The sequence below is a fragment of the Nomascus leucogenys genome, chromosome 5 (assembly GCF_006542625.1).
Source record: "Nomascus leucogenys isolate Asia chromosome 5, Asia_NLE_v1, whole genome shotgun sequence".
NCBI lineage: Eukaryota > Metazoa > Chordata > Mammalia > Primates > Hylobatidae > Nomascus > Nomascus leucogenys.
The window spans coordinates 38,550,875-38,565,158 of NC_044385.1; the positions used below are offsets into that span (position 1 = coordinate 38,550,875).

Sequence of the window (14,284 nt, forward strand, 5' to 3'; positions counted from 1 at the left end):
AAAAGCCATAGGATGTACATCACAAAGAGTGAGCCTCAGTGTAAACTATGGACTTGAGTTAGTAATAACATAATATTGGTTCATCCATTGTAACAAATGTAGTACACTAATGCAAGATGTTTATAATAGGGAAAACTAGGTGAAGGTAGAGAAGAGTATATAGGAACTTTGTACTTTCTGTTCAATTTTGCTGTACACCTAAACCAGCCTAGAAAAAAATCAAGTCTACTAGTGATTCTTTTTTTCAAGGAATACTTGACTATTCCTTACCCCAAATTGCCTAGCCCAATGCCTTTCAAACTTTAACGTACATGTTAGTCACCTGTACTGCAGGTGACTTTGTAGGTCTAGAGTGGTGCCTGAGATTCTTTCTGCCTTTCTAACAAGGAACGCTACTGATCCATAACAACACTTGGAGTAGCAAGGCTCAAGATTGAAGCAGTAATTGTCTAAGTAAAGTGACTGGAAATGATGGGTACTCCACAAAGTGGGACATTTGCTAATAGGATTCCCTTCCCTACCATTGTTCAGTAACCTTAGGATCAAAAGAGACCCTAACGCTGGGCTCTGCGATTAGCTAAATGAATACTCCAAACTTCAGGGACTTTGCACTTAAAAGACAACTGGATCCATTTAGGAATAATTCCCAGATAAGATTCAGGTCACAGACAGGTGTGATGGCTCATGCTTGTAATCTCAGCACTTTGGGAGGCCGAGGCGGGTGGATCATAAGATCAGGAGTTTGAGACCAGCCTGACCAACATGGTGAAACCCCTGTCTCTATTAAAAATACAAAAATTAGCCAGGCATGGTGGTGCTCACCTGTAATTCCAGCTACTCCAAAGGCTGAGGCAGGAGAATCGCTTGAGCCCGGGAGGCGGAGGCTGCAGAGAGCTGAGATCCTGCCACAGCACTCCAGCCTGGGCGACACAGCAAGACTCCGTCTCAAAAAACAAAACAAAACAAAACAAAACAAAAAACACAAGATACAGGTCACCCAGTTAAATCTGAATTTCAGATAAGCAACAATAATTTTTTAGTATATGTCCCACATAAGCGTGTTCCCCCAGGAACCAATTCACTTAACCAAGGGAATGCCTCTCTTTGGTCACTTTCTTGTCCTTCCCTTCCTTAGGAGCAAGTGGCCAGTAATGACCGTGTGAATGGAAATACTGAGCATGTATAGGAAATGCTGCTATTCATTTCTATCAAATTACTGTTACCATGGTGTACCTGACTTCATCGTTTACAAAACACTTTTACATCTTTTAGTCTAGTGTTTATCAAACTTTGACATGTATGCAGATCACCTGGGGGATCATGTTAAAAATGCAGATTTGGGCTCAGCAGTTCTGAGGGTTCACATCTCTAACAAGCTCCAGGGGGACTGATATTGCTGTTCTGTGGCTCATATTTTGAGCAGCAAAGGTTTAGATATTCCCAGATGATAGATAGGCTGTATCAACACCCATTTTATAGTTAAAGAAACTAAGGCTTAGATTACATAGACATTCTCAGGTATACGCAGAGATGGAGGAGGAAGGGGCGTGGAGCGAAAGCGAAACTCACTAAGATGTATGTCAGGCTCTACCATACATCTGCCTCTGCAGAGGAGAGAAATCCCGGGTCTGCATCCCTTTTTAGTCCTTCGCAGGCTGCGTGATGTTGGAATAATTATTTGGCCCTCTGTTATCTCAAAAGTAAAGAGGTAGGGTAAACCTCTCAAAGGCTTCCATGAGAGGCTAATGAGATCTGTGAAACATTTATATTCTGTAACAGGATACAAGTAGTAATAATCGTTTTATTATTATTATTGAATCCTGAATACAGCCCTTTAGAAGGTTGTTCTAAGTAGTTTACATGTATTCACTACTCCTCACAACACCCCTGCAAACTAGGTACTATTGCTAGCATCCGCCTTTTACAGTAAACTGAGTCATATAGAGGTTACTTGAATTGGCCAAGGTTACAGAGCTAGTAGAAGCAAGATTTGGAGTCTGAGGCTGGGCACGGTGGCTCACGCCTGTAATCCCAGCACTTTGGGAGGCCGACGTAGGTGGATTACAAGGTCAGGAGATTGAGACCACGGTGAAACCCCATCTCTACTAAAAATACAAAAAAATTAGCCGGGCGTGGTGGCGGGCGCCTGTAGTCCCAGCTACTCGGAGAGGCTGAGGCAGGAGAATGGCGTGAACCCGGGAGGCGGAGCTTGCAGTGAGCCGAGATTGCGCCACTGCACTCCAGCCTGGGCGACAGAGCGAGACTCCGTCTCAAAAATAAAAAATAAAAATAAAAATAAAAGCCTATGCTCTTAATCTCTAGCTATATTACTTCTCTCTGGGAATTATCCCCATCTCTCCCCCTGCTGGTTTTATAGATAAGGAAAATGAGGTTCAGAGAATATGATTTTTCCAGTGGTCAGTCACATAGCAAGACTGTAAATGTGATGAGAGCTCAGGCCACAGACAAGTACCTACTGAGTGCCATGCAGCACTGAGGGGGAGGTACCTACTGAGTGCCATGCAGCACTGAGGGGAAGAGGAAGCCTGGGTCTTCAGAATGAGGGAGCAGAGACGGGCTGGGCAAGGGGAGAGAGGCCACGACTCAGTTTGGCAACTTTAGTATAATCTTCTTTGTCAGGCAACCCTACTGATGCTTTGGGAAAGGTAATCAGTGACTTCCGAATGACGATGAAGCTCTGAACCTGCTTTCAGGAGGTGAGGGTGGCAGGACATCAGACTCTAGGAAGGAGTGACTGAACTGAACAGATGAGCTGCCCAGCCTGGTCAGTGGTGTTTGCAGGGTGATCCAGGAAAGAGTTCCTGACTCCAGCCATGCTAAGAGCAGTGGACTCAGACAGACTTGTGTTTGAGTCTTAACTCTCCCTCTTATTACTTAATGACCCTGGGCCTGTGACTTGACCTCTCTGTGCCTTGGTTTCCTCATCTGTAAAATAGGGATAACAATTGCACCTATTCCAGAGTTGTTGGAGGATACATGCAATCACTCATTTATTATGACTGTGAAATGAGAGATCTCAGGAAAGCATTTACCATGGTGCCTCAAGTAAGCTCTCGATCAACAAGGACTGTGGGTCAGAAGGAATAAAGGAAATACATTTCTGTAGTAATGGAGCAGTGGGAGGAAAAGACCAACTGGCTAAAGCCATTAAAACTCACCATCAGTAAAAGTGATTTGCCTACTCAAATCTTAGAGTTGGGTAACTGCCATTTCCCTAACAAGAAGATGCAAATCAGTTTATTTGCCTGTGGGGACTGCATTTCTTTCTTCTTCTCCTTCCCCAAAGACATCTGTTGTAGGAGAAGAAATCTCAAGTATGCTGAGTAACTGCTTTGTGTCAGGTCCTGTATCAAGATCTTTCTTTTATACCCATCTAACACCTTTTCCAGGATGTAAATTCTACTAACTCCATTTTATAGAGGAGGAACCAAGTCTCAAGAGAGGTTGAGAGCTACATCCAACATCCTAAGCTCTGGAGTGATATATCCTGGATTCAGATCCACTTCTGTTCAGCCAACATCAAGACTGGTGGGCTCCTTCCAAGGAGTCAAAGCTCTCCCTGGGCCCAGCCAGTACTCACCAAGGCTTCTGCGATGATACCATTAGGTGCCAGATGGTCTTGAAAGCACTTCATCTATGGGCACACAGTCATTTTCCCACAGGCTAGGTGGTTACGTTTTATTAGCCCCACTTCACCCCTGAGAGGAGGCAATTGAGTTAATTATTTGAACTGAGAGCCCCTTGGTGGTATCAGCTGAGATAACTATCGCAGCTCCTGGCTGCCAGCCCTAACCAGAGCTTTTGTTCGTTATCTTCCCTCAGAGAAACTCGGCACTCAATTGCTCATTAACATGATTTGGATAATTTTCTCAACAGCCCTCCAGTGGAGCAGCTAAAGGAGAAACTGTAAAAGCCTGTGCCATTCAGATGGCCCCCCACCCCCAACCTTGCTCTTTCTTTCCTAAGTAGTGGAGAAAGACAGATCTGCATTTGAATTCTGGCTGGGACATTCACTTGCTGGGTGATCCTTATTATTTCCTCTCCCTAGGCTCCCCATTCCTCATTTGTAAAATGAGAATATAAATACCACTTGCTTTATGAGTTGTTTCAAGGACTAAACCAGAAGGAAGTTAGCAAGAGGGAGGGAGGTTGGTTGGTTTATGGAGTGCCTCACGGGGAACAGAAAATGCATGGACAATATTATTTGATCATCACAACGATCCTATGAAATTAAGAAAAAGAAACTGAGTGATAGAGCGATTTACTCAAAATTTTACAGCTAGCAAGTGTATGTAAGGGCAATGATTCAAACGCGGTTTGGGTGACAAAAAAAGCCTAACCTATCACTCTCATTTGCTCTTCTTCAATGTTCCTATTCAATTTTTTTGTTCTTTATTCTCTTTCATTCTTTCTCATTCACTCTTATTTGCTCCCTTTCTTTCATTCTTAGTCTCTCCTATTTCTCTAGATAACCAGCTAGAAAAAAAGGAAAGATAAAAGATTGGACAAAGATATAGCAGTCCGGATAGTAGATGAGAGGTCTGAGCCCTGGTCTTTTGTGTAGACTGTGAGCCTGAGAGAGAGACAATTAGGGATTGGGTGGGTTAGGAAAGCAAAGAGTCTTTCCTGTATGGATTTACATTCCGAGGGTAGAGGCCAAACCCAAGGTGAATATTTAACCCCTGAAACAACTCCTGTAAGTAAAAAAGAAAACTCCCATCTTTTTCTTCTATCTCAATTTCATAGGTGAGGCTCAAATCTCACCTAGAGCCTGAGTTCAAAACTCTGGCTCTGCCACTTTAGCAATGAGACTTTGGACAAAGCCCTCCACATCCCCTGAGTCTCAGTTTCCTCCCCTGGGCCTCGTAGAAACATCCCTGCCCCCAGGATTTAGGTGAGTATTAAACTAGATCAGGCAGGTGCAATGCTCAGCGCCTGCTTGGCACCCAAAAAGTGCTTGGCAGTACTAGTCTTTCTGCCCTCATTAACCCAGTGACTGACTTATAACCCTGCTTTCCTCAAAACTCTTCTCCAACATAAAGGTCTTTTGTAAATGTGAACTTTTCCCTTTCTGCAGACTTCCCATGGTGATCTGGCCCCTTTAACTACAGAGATGTCAAGGAATCTTTGTGAATCAGCCATCAAGTGTGGGTTGCTTGACGTGACTGTGGGGTTAACTTACAAGTGACTAATTTTTGGAGGCGAGATTTTGTACCCTCCCCACTGGTAGCACCGTAGCTGGGTGTAATTACTTAGCTGATGAGTTTACTGAGGGGCTCATTAAAGTTTCAGTATTAATATCCATATGAATACTTTCAACAAAACCTTTTGTTCTTGGAGTAGGGGATGTGGGAGGTAGTTACAGGAACTGTCTTGCTTTTCCAAATTTAATTGTCTAAATACAGTGCTGCCTCAGCAATCCAGGACCATTTTTCTCACTCTCTCTTTCTCTCTTTCTTAACAGACCTCTGCCAAAAGCCTACTTTGGCAACAGGAATGATTAGTTTGTGTTTCAGTAAACTTGCTGCATCAGAGTCACTATCCCAGCAGGGGCAGAGGGAGTTGAAATGTGCTCTATTTAAGCAGTTTGAACGGTTATTTATTCGAATTGAGGCTGGGGCAGAGGTTGTGGGAGTTTTTGATAAGAGGAACTTAATGGCTCATAAGCAAGTCTTCTCTCTTTTAGCAGATACTTTGGACTACACATGAACGTCCTAATCAGTCTCCCTAAAGGTAGATCGGCCCCCTTCCAGAGTCTGCTGAATTACTCACATTGTTCAGAGCGCTCAGCATTCTGCAAAGCTTTGTTAAATTAATCTTCACAACAACACCCAGGAGGAAGAAGTACCATTAGCACTCTCATTTTGCAGGGGGGGAAACTAAGTCTCAGAGAAATTAAGGAATTTGCCTAAGTTCGCATCGAAATAAATTGGGAGCATCAGCATCTTACCCAGCTTTGTCTGATTTCAGGGCCTGAGCTCATACTCCTCTGGTATTTGCAGCAGTTTCGGGGCTTCTTGCACACCACTCTCAGGCTTGCACAGGACCATGGATTTTATAAGTGGAGGGGACCTGTACGTAGGGCAACCAACCGTCCTGGTTTGCCTAGGAATGATGGGGTTCCTGTGACGTGAGACTTTCAGTTTTCAGGACCAGTCAAACTAGGATGAGTTGGTCACCCTATGGGATGAAAGGCTGCTGAAACTACCAAAAGAGATAAAAATGAAAAAAGCAAAATCAACAGTGAAACCGTCTACTAAAAATACAAAAAATAGTCGGCATGGGGGGCGCTGTAGTCCAGTACTCGGAGGCTGAGGAGGAGATGGGGACCGGGAGGCGGAGCTGCAGTGACGAGATGCGCCTGCACTCCAGCTGGGACAAGCGAGACTCTCAAAAAAAAAAAAAAAAAAAAAAAAAAAAAAAAAAAAAAAAGAAAAAGCTTCTAGACTAATATGAGGTATTCTTATCACCTTTTCCCCTCTAAATTTGCAGATGAGAAAACTGAGGCTCAGAGAGGAAAAGTGACTTACCCAAGGTCACGTATCTCGTGAGTAGATGGAGCAGTAATTGGAAAACAGATCTTGGGATTCTCAAATCATTTCTCTTTTCCAATAAGGGAGGCTGCAGAGTTCAAGCCAAGGTGCACCTATTGGGCTCCTACTACATGAGCAGTTAAGCTGTGGGTTAGCAAATGCCCAGGAGAAATAGGAGGTGTCCAGGTAATGCTGTCAAGTAGAACTTTCCATGATGATGAAAATGTCCAATATCAATGCTGTCCAACACACTAGTCACTAGCCATATGCAGCTTCTGAGTACTGAAATGTGGCTAGAGTAACAGATAAACTGAAGTGTTAGTTTTATTTAATTTTAATTAATTTTAATTTAAATAGTCATGCATGACAAGTGGCTACCACATTGCAAAGCACTGGTCAAATGGATATGATTAGTATTTCAGAAGCATTTTATTTCAGAGAACAGATTCTGTAGTGTGCACATTCTTGAAGAGGAAATGCTTTTTTTTTGGAAGGGAAGATGGGGCAGAAAAGAAGCACCATTCATGGAAGGCATACTGACATACTGAGTAGCAGCACTGAAGTTAACGTTGTTGCCTTACTCTTCCAACAAGCTTGTGCAATGGGCATCAACTTTCCTAGTTTATGAGTGAGGAAAGTGAAACCCACAGGAATTCAGTAAACTGCCCAAGGTCTTATTTGTAGAATGGGAATTTGAACCCGGGTCTGAATCTAAATCATGTCCTCTATCCCATGCATTACCAACTTGAATGTACATATGAAACATCTGCAGATCTTGTTGAAGTTCTGATTCTGGAGGACTGTGACTGGTGATTCTTCCTTTATAACAAGCTCCCAGGTGATGCCAAGGCTGTGGCTCATGGGCCACACATTTGCCAGAAAAATTCTCTCTCTTAAAAAACCAAAACTTCCTCCCTTCCTTAACAATCAAGAAACACTAGATACCTACAGAAAGGAGGATAAATTACAAGCTGTAAAATAATCATTAAAGTTCTGAGAAAGGAAGTGTGCCCTTGTTGACTTGAAAGAGGGCACCTTCCCCACTGGGCAGTGGAGTGGCTCTTCACCAGGCGAGGTTCACCTGCCGTCCAGTCACATCTCAGTTTCATCAGGTGATGCAAAATCAGCCAGGAAAGGGTTTTTAATCCAAAGTGTGGGGTAATCTAAAGAACATGTGCTTTGGAATGAGGCTGGTTTGGGGAAGAATCCCAGTTCTTCCCCTCTCCAGTGATATGACTGTGTATGAATCATCCATCCCTCTGAGCCTTCATTTTCACCCCAGGGAAAATGAGGATGAGCATTTGTAATTCATGGAGATGTATTAATAGTAAAGACCAAGAGAAATCCTATGTGTAAAGTGCTTGACAGAGAGCACACTTAATAAATGAGTGTCTCCTCTGCCCCTCTTTCTCCCTGGCCCTCTCGCTCCTTCCCACCCTTCCTGTTTTTCTCACCTCTTTTAGGAAATCTTCTCCAAGGGCAACTCTGAGTGGTGAAGAGAGGATGGAGTCAGTTGACTCTAGACTTTGTCCCAGTCTACTACTTTCTACTATGACCTCCAGCAGGGCTGGGAGCTACACAGGCCAGGGACTTTGTTTTCTTCCCCTTCTTCCCTCAGGGCCCATCATAGAAATGTCTTCAGGCCCTCTTTACCACCTCACATCTGCATCTCAACTCCAGGTGGGAAACACAGAAAAGAGAGAGAGAGTGTGTGTGTGTGTATGCGAGAGCACTAGTCTCATCACTAAATTGTCGGTGCTGAAATCCGAATAACTTTAATTTTAAAAATTAATTATGTGATCTCTTTGACAGGCAGCAGAGTTCATATCAAGGGCCCATGTTTTAACTGAATATAGCGATTTTTTTTTTCACCTTGGAAGAGTCTTAGAGGCAAGACTAGAATGTTAATCTAAAAGGAGTGCAAATTTCTTCAACAACCATTCCCACAGAGGAAGGTGAGCTCAGACTCACTTTCATCTGTCCCTCTCCCCCATGTGCTTGGCCAGGGTAAGGGAGTCTCCTCAGGAGGGCCCCTCAGTCTCCCAGACAGCTGACTCTCCCTATGTAAATAATTCTAACGCTCTCAGTTATTCATCATTCATCTGAGCCACCTATTGAACTATAAGCTTCAGGATTAGCTTTGTACAACCCACACCCAGCATAGGGTCTGGCATATATATGTGTTCATAAATGCAACAAATAAACATTTATTAATATGCATTGATTTGTTCAGTTTTGTTTATACCTCTGTGGTGGATTGCAATATTGATTCCAATTCTACAACCCACCCCACTGCTATCTTTTCCACAGCTAAGTCCCCTCCACGCCTCTACCATCCACACACGTTCACTTTCTGATGTTGTAGGTTTTGGGTGAGACCAGAACAACCTCAATTGTAAAAAAAGAGCTTAAAAATGCTCCACTTTTTTTCTCTTTTAGCTTCCCCCCACCTACCCCACCCTCCTTTTTTTTTTTTTTTCTAAATTTGAGACAAGGTCTCGCTCTGTTGCCCAGGCTGGAGTGCAGTGGCACAATTTCAGATCACTGTAACCTCCACCTCCCAGGCTCACATGATCCTGAGTCAAGCAATCCTCCCACCTCAGCCTCCCAAGTAGCTGGGGCTTCAGGTGCACACCATGGCACCCGGCTAATTTTTGTATTTTTTTTTTGGTAGAGATGGAGTCTCACTACATTACCCAGGCTGGTCTTGAACTCCTGAACTCGAGCTATCCTCCTGCCTTGGGCTCCCAAGGCACTAGGATTACAGGTGTGAGCCACTGTGCCCAGCAGCTTTCACCTTTAAATTTTAAAGGTTACCATTGCAGGCCTCAGGCATGACAGACAATGAGCAGGTGAAAAACCAATAGAAAAGTGTTCGAAAACTCCTGTGTTAACCACCAGGCTTCTGAATATATCACTGTGGTCCACAGAGAAGGCTGGAGAAAGTAGCAAGAAGATGCTATGTCAACTACTACAGCCTTAAAACAAAGGTGGTGTCTATGTAGCTAAAATTTTTACTATGTAGCTTGTGTTATTTTTGTTTAATCAAGCAAATAAGAGGGTTTTTCCATGGCAAACAAACAGACTCCAATGCATACCTTCTTTTCTTCTTTTTAACAATGAATAAAAAAAGGAAAGAAGGTACAGTTCTAAACTGACCCAATTTATTTTTCTTTTCTAAATGAGATTAAGATAAAAGTTGGAGAGAGGCCACTCAGATATGCTCAGAAACGATAGCTCAGTTTCTAACGGTTACTCAGCTTACATCTGATTAAGGTTTTCTGTAAAACGAAATTGTTCCTCATACCAGGCCCACTGGACCTGGACAGCCCTAGGCTGGGTCCTGGCCTGGCAGTACTGGGTCTCTCTGGGGCCCAGGCTGGGGACTGGAGATCCTGAGCTCCTGTCATTTCCCTCCCCTCCTTCCTTCCTTCCTTCTCCCCTGGCAAAGACTGTATCCTGTTGCTCTGAGCAAGGCCCAAGAGAAAGGCCAGCAACAAGTTATTGTGCTGGGAAGGAAGACAAATGAGTCCCTTTTCTGTGGGGCTCCTGGCATCCTGTTGGAGGAAGGAAAGGACAATGCTTTAAGGGAACTGGCTTTGCCGACCCCCTCCTGGCGGGCTCTCCCCTCTCCTTTCCGGTGTAGCGTTTGTCAGTCCCAAAGCCTCCACTTCCTGAGTAATCACTAGATGCACGTGTGAGGTATGTGGTTCCCCTATACCCAAGGCAGATTCCTGGCCCAACTTCAGGAAGTGCAGCTCAAAGAGCCCTGGACCAGGACCCTGAAACAAGGGAGATTCTTGGCTCCTCTCTCTCTACCAGGGTAGCTACTGCCAGATCATTTCACATCTTAGGGCCTCTGTTATGGCAATTGTGTAAGTGCCTTCTGCACACTTGAAACTGCCCCCTGCATCAGGGATTCCCACACCTGCCTGTGCATCTGAGTCACCTGAGGAGCTCTGTTGCCCTACACTCTTCATATGCCACGCCTGGACTCCAGGCAAAAAAAAGCAGACACTCCATCCCCAGAAATGTTCTGTGATAATTCCAGTCCCCCTGAAATTAAAAACAAAAAACAAACAAACAAAAAACCTATCCTTCCCTGTCCTCCTACCTAGCTCTTTCTTATCCCCCTTCAATAAAGTGGTGGATTGATAGGTACACAGATACAAGAAGCAGTAAGGAGTAGTGGCTAGAAGAGTGAATTTCAGAGACAGACTTCCTGCAGTCAAAGCCCAGATCCACCACTAGATATGTAAGCTTGGGTAGAACTTCGAACCATTAGGTGCTTGCCTTTATTTATCTGTAAAATGGTAATAATAATAATATTACCTTCTAGGATTGTTGTAGGGTTGAGTTAATATGTTCAAAGCTTTTAATATAGAATTTAGCTAATCGAGGATACTATATAAGGGTTAACTCTTATTATTATTATCCTAGAGGTTCATTGAACATATAATGAACTTTTTTTTTTTTTTCTGGACCTAATATCAAGCCAAGCACTGGTGACTTAGGAATGAATATGACACATTTCCTGCCCTCAAGAAGTTTTCAGGTCAGTAGGGAAGTCAGACTTATGAAGAACCAACTATAACAAAATATTGTTACAGGATGGATCCCCCTAGGAAGCAGGCTCAGAAGGTGTTTAGCACTCAGGATGTTCTCAGGGAATGCCTTGAGATGAACACTTGTGGAAGAGGGAAAGGCCACAAGCAGGACTGGCAGAGTAAGAAGGCAAAGCATGATGCAGGCTCCAAAACTACCTTGGCCAACCCCACCAACAGCTCTGGAACTAAAATGACCCTTCAGAGTTGTCAAAAGTGAAGCCAAGAAAGCCAGAGCTCTTTATATTCCTGTATCAATCAGTCACTGGATGTGGGCTGCTCCAGGAAGGAGTGTGACTTGGGATCAACCATCTCTTCCCTAAAGGTTGACAGTACTCCAGGAACTAGAGTAACAAGTTCTTGATTGAAAAGGGATCTGGAGCCAGGTGCAGTGGCTCACGTTTGTAATCTCAGCACTTTGGGAGGCTGAGGTGAGCAGATTCCTTAAGCCCAGGAGTTCGAGACCTGCCTTGCCAACACAGTGAAACCCTGTCCTATCAAAAATTACAAAAATTAGCTGGGTATGGTGGCATGCACCTGTAATTCCAGCTACTCGGGAGGCTGAGGCAGGAGAATCACTTGAAACTGGGAGGTAGAAGTTGCAGTGAACCAAGATCGCACCGCTGCACTGTAGCCTGGGTGACAGAGTGAGACCCTGTCTCAAAAAAAAAAAAGAAAGAGAGAGAGAGAGAGAGGAAGGAAGGAAGGAAGGAAGGAAGGAAGGAAGGAAGGAAGGAAGGAGATATGGAAGATGCATCCCAGTGTCCACCTCAAATCTATAAGGTCAATTTTGATGAAACGACAAAAAGTACAGAGAAGAAGATGAGTAGCTAATAATACATATTTAAAACCCTGATATTTCTATGGCATTTTATATTTTTCAAAGCATTCTCTTAGACAAAAGCTTACTCATGACTTCCAGTCTAGGGTCTTGAGGTAGGTTGGGAAGCCATATGTTGTAAAGGAGAAAACTTTGGATTCGGAGCAGAGAGGACACTGTGAATTGCAGCTCTGCCACTGTCTAGCAAGGAGTCTTAGCATGCCTTTCATGTTTTCTAGGTCTACTATGTGAAAAGGAAATGATCATACATAATTCACACATTTGCTGTACGGATTTAATTAAATGATAGACAAAAAGTAGAGTGGCACAAGTCAAACTCAAAAAATAGTAACAACAAAAACAATTTCAAACTAAGCAATAGCAATAAATGTTACCTACTATTTTACAAATGAAAATACTGAGACCAACAAAGGTAAGATACTTTCTTAAGAACTCACAGTCAAATGTAGGTACATCCAAGACTGTAACTCCCATACTGAGATCAGTTTCATGTGACCTCATAGCTTGTCATCTTACCTATGGAACCCACAGAAGTTGATGAACCTCTGAGGGATTGATTCAGGTGTTTTGTTTGTGACGAACATTGGAAGGAATCTTAGAGATCATCTTGTCGCCTTCAGAAGTCCGGAGCTTCATGTGGCCCAGTCTTTGCATTGACTAGGATATAAAGAAGCATAACCCAGTAGTAATTAGAAACAAATTCTCATTTTCTCTTATGTCCTTTGAAAACTTTAAGAAAGATCAATTCCCAAAAAACATGTCTCAAGAAATCTTTCCTTTCTTACTAATTTATTGAATTTGACTGTTGTTGCAGGACCACATGCTCAGCAAACACACTGGCACTCTTTCTCAAACTTCAGCCTTCAAGGTGCTATTTTCTTTCCCATATCTCCTCTCAATTCTTTATAATGTAGATGAACTGAGTTTCTGTCTTCTGCCTTGTATGGACTACCTCTCCTGCTTTTCTCTACCCATATTTCACATAAAGCACCACAAAAATCAAGGACTCATATTAGCAAAGATAGAAATCTCCATAGATGGACTGGGTTCATGAGAGAGGAGGAAGGAGAATGGGGCAGAAATGGTACTCAAAATTATTAACAATGGATATAGTAAAGTGTATTAGTCCATTTTCACACTGCTGATAAAGATACACCCGAGACTGGGAAGAAAAAGAGGTTTAATTGGACTTACAGTTGCACATGGCTGGGGAGGCCTCGGAATCATGGCGAGAGGCAAAAGGCACTTCTTACATGGTAGCAGCAAGAGAAAATGAGGAAGAAGCAAAAGCTGAAACCCCATCATATCTCATGAAACTTATTCACTATCACGAGAATAGCATGAGAAAGACCAGCCCCCCATGGTTCAATTACCTCCACCTGGATCCCTCCCACAACACATAGGAATTCTGGGATATACAATTCAAGTTGAGATTTCAGTGGGGACACAGCCAAACCATATCATAAAGATACCTATGAATCAGAATAGATTAGCCAAGGAATTGGATTAGGGTCCTCAAGGCCCTCTAATGTCCAATGACCTAACCACTGGACTGCTGACTCACAGGGAGGTATGGAAAATCCTGGAGTAGAGTCTGGAATGGCTGAGGTAACAGAGAGAATATTCAAGGGACTCAGGGCAACAGAAATCTATCAACTGGTATAAAAATATTTCAATTTTTACTATTTTAACAACTGGTGCAGCCTTACAGGTACATGACAAACTCTCTCCAAAGCCTGATCTCTTACCACCACCCCACATTCCCCAAAAGGCATGCAAGGAGTCTGACTAGGGAAAACCATAGCATGTTTCCTCTCTTCTCTCTCTCATAGGCATTATAGTATTCGTAGCCTTGGAATCAGAAGACCAAGTACATACAAGAGAACATAGCCTTGGAATCAGAAGACCAAGAAACAATTTAACTCTGCCCCTCCAGACCTCTGAGAACTTGGGCAAGCCTCTTACCCTCTGTGAGTTTCAGTTTCCTCATTTATTTAATTGAAATAATAATACAGATCACCTGAAATGTAATGAAAGTTAAACATCCTTATGTAGGTGAAACCAATTGGCAGCATGCCTGGAATATAGCGAGTGCTCAATAAATGCTTTTATCCCCCATATTCTGTCTCTTGTATTTTCTTTCTTTACCCTAGTCCGATTCCCTTGGATTCATACACCTGAATTGGAAACACCCAAAGTCAAAAAGAATAAGAACAGTCTTATTAGAAATGTAGCATATTACCAAGATCTGCAAATTTCTGCCCGGAGCAGGTGGTTCTAATAAA

At 43.1% G+C, this 14,284-nt stretch overlaps 1 long non-coding RNA gene across 1 annotated transcript in view; it reads left to right on the forward strand.

The window, feature by feature from the left end:
- The window catches only part of LOC101177396, a 68,301-nt gene extending 54,237 nt beyond the window's left edge, over positions 1 to 14,064 (forward strand). Inside the window, exon 3 of the long non-coding RNA XR_004030005.1 lies at positions 13,832 to 14,064. This is a non-coding gene — a long non-coding RNA (uncharacterized LOC101177396). The remainder of the gene's footprint in view (positions 1 to 13,831) is intronic.
- The last annotated feature ends 220 nt before the right edge of the window (positions 14,065 to 14,284 follow it).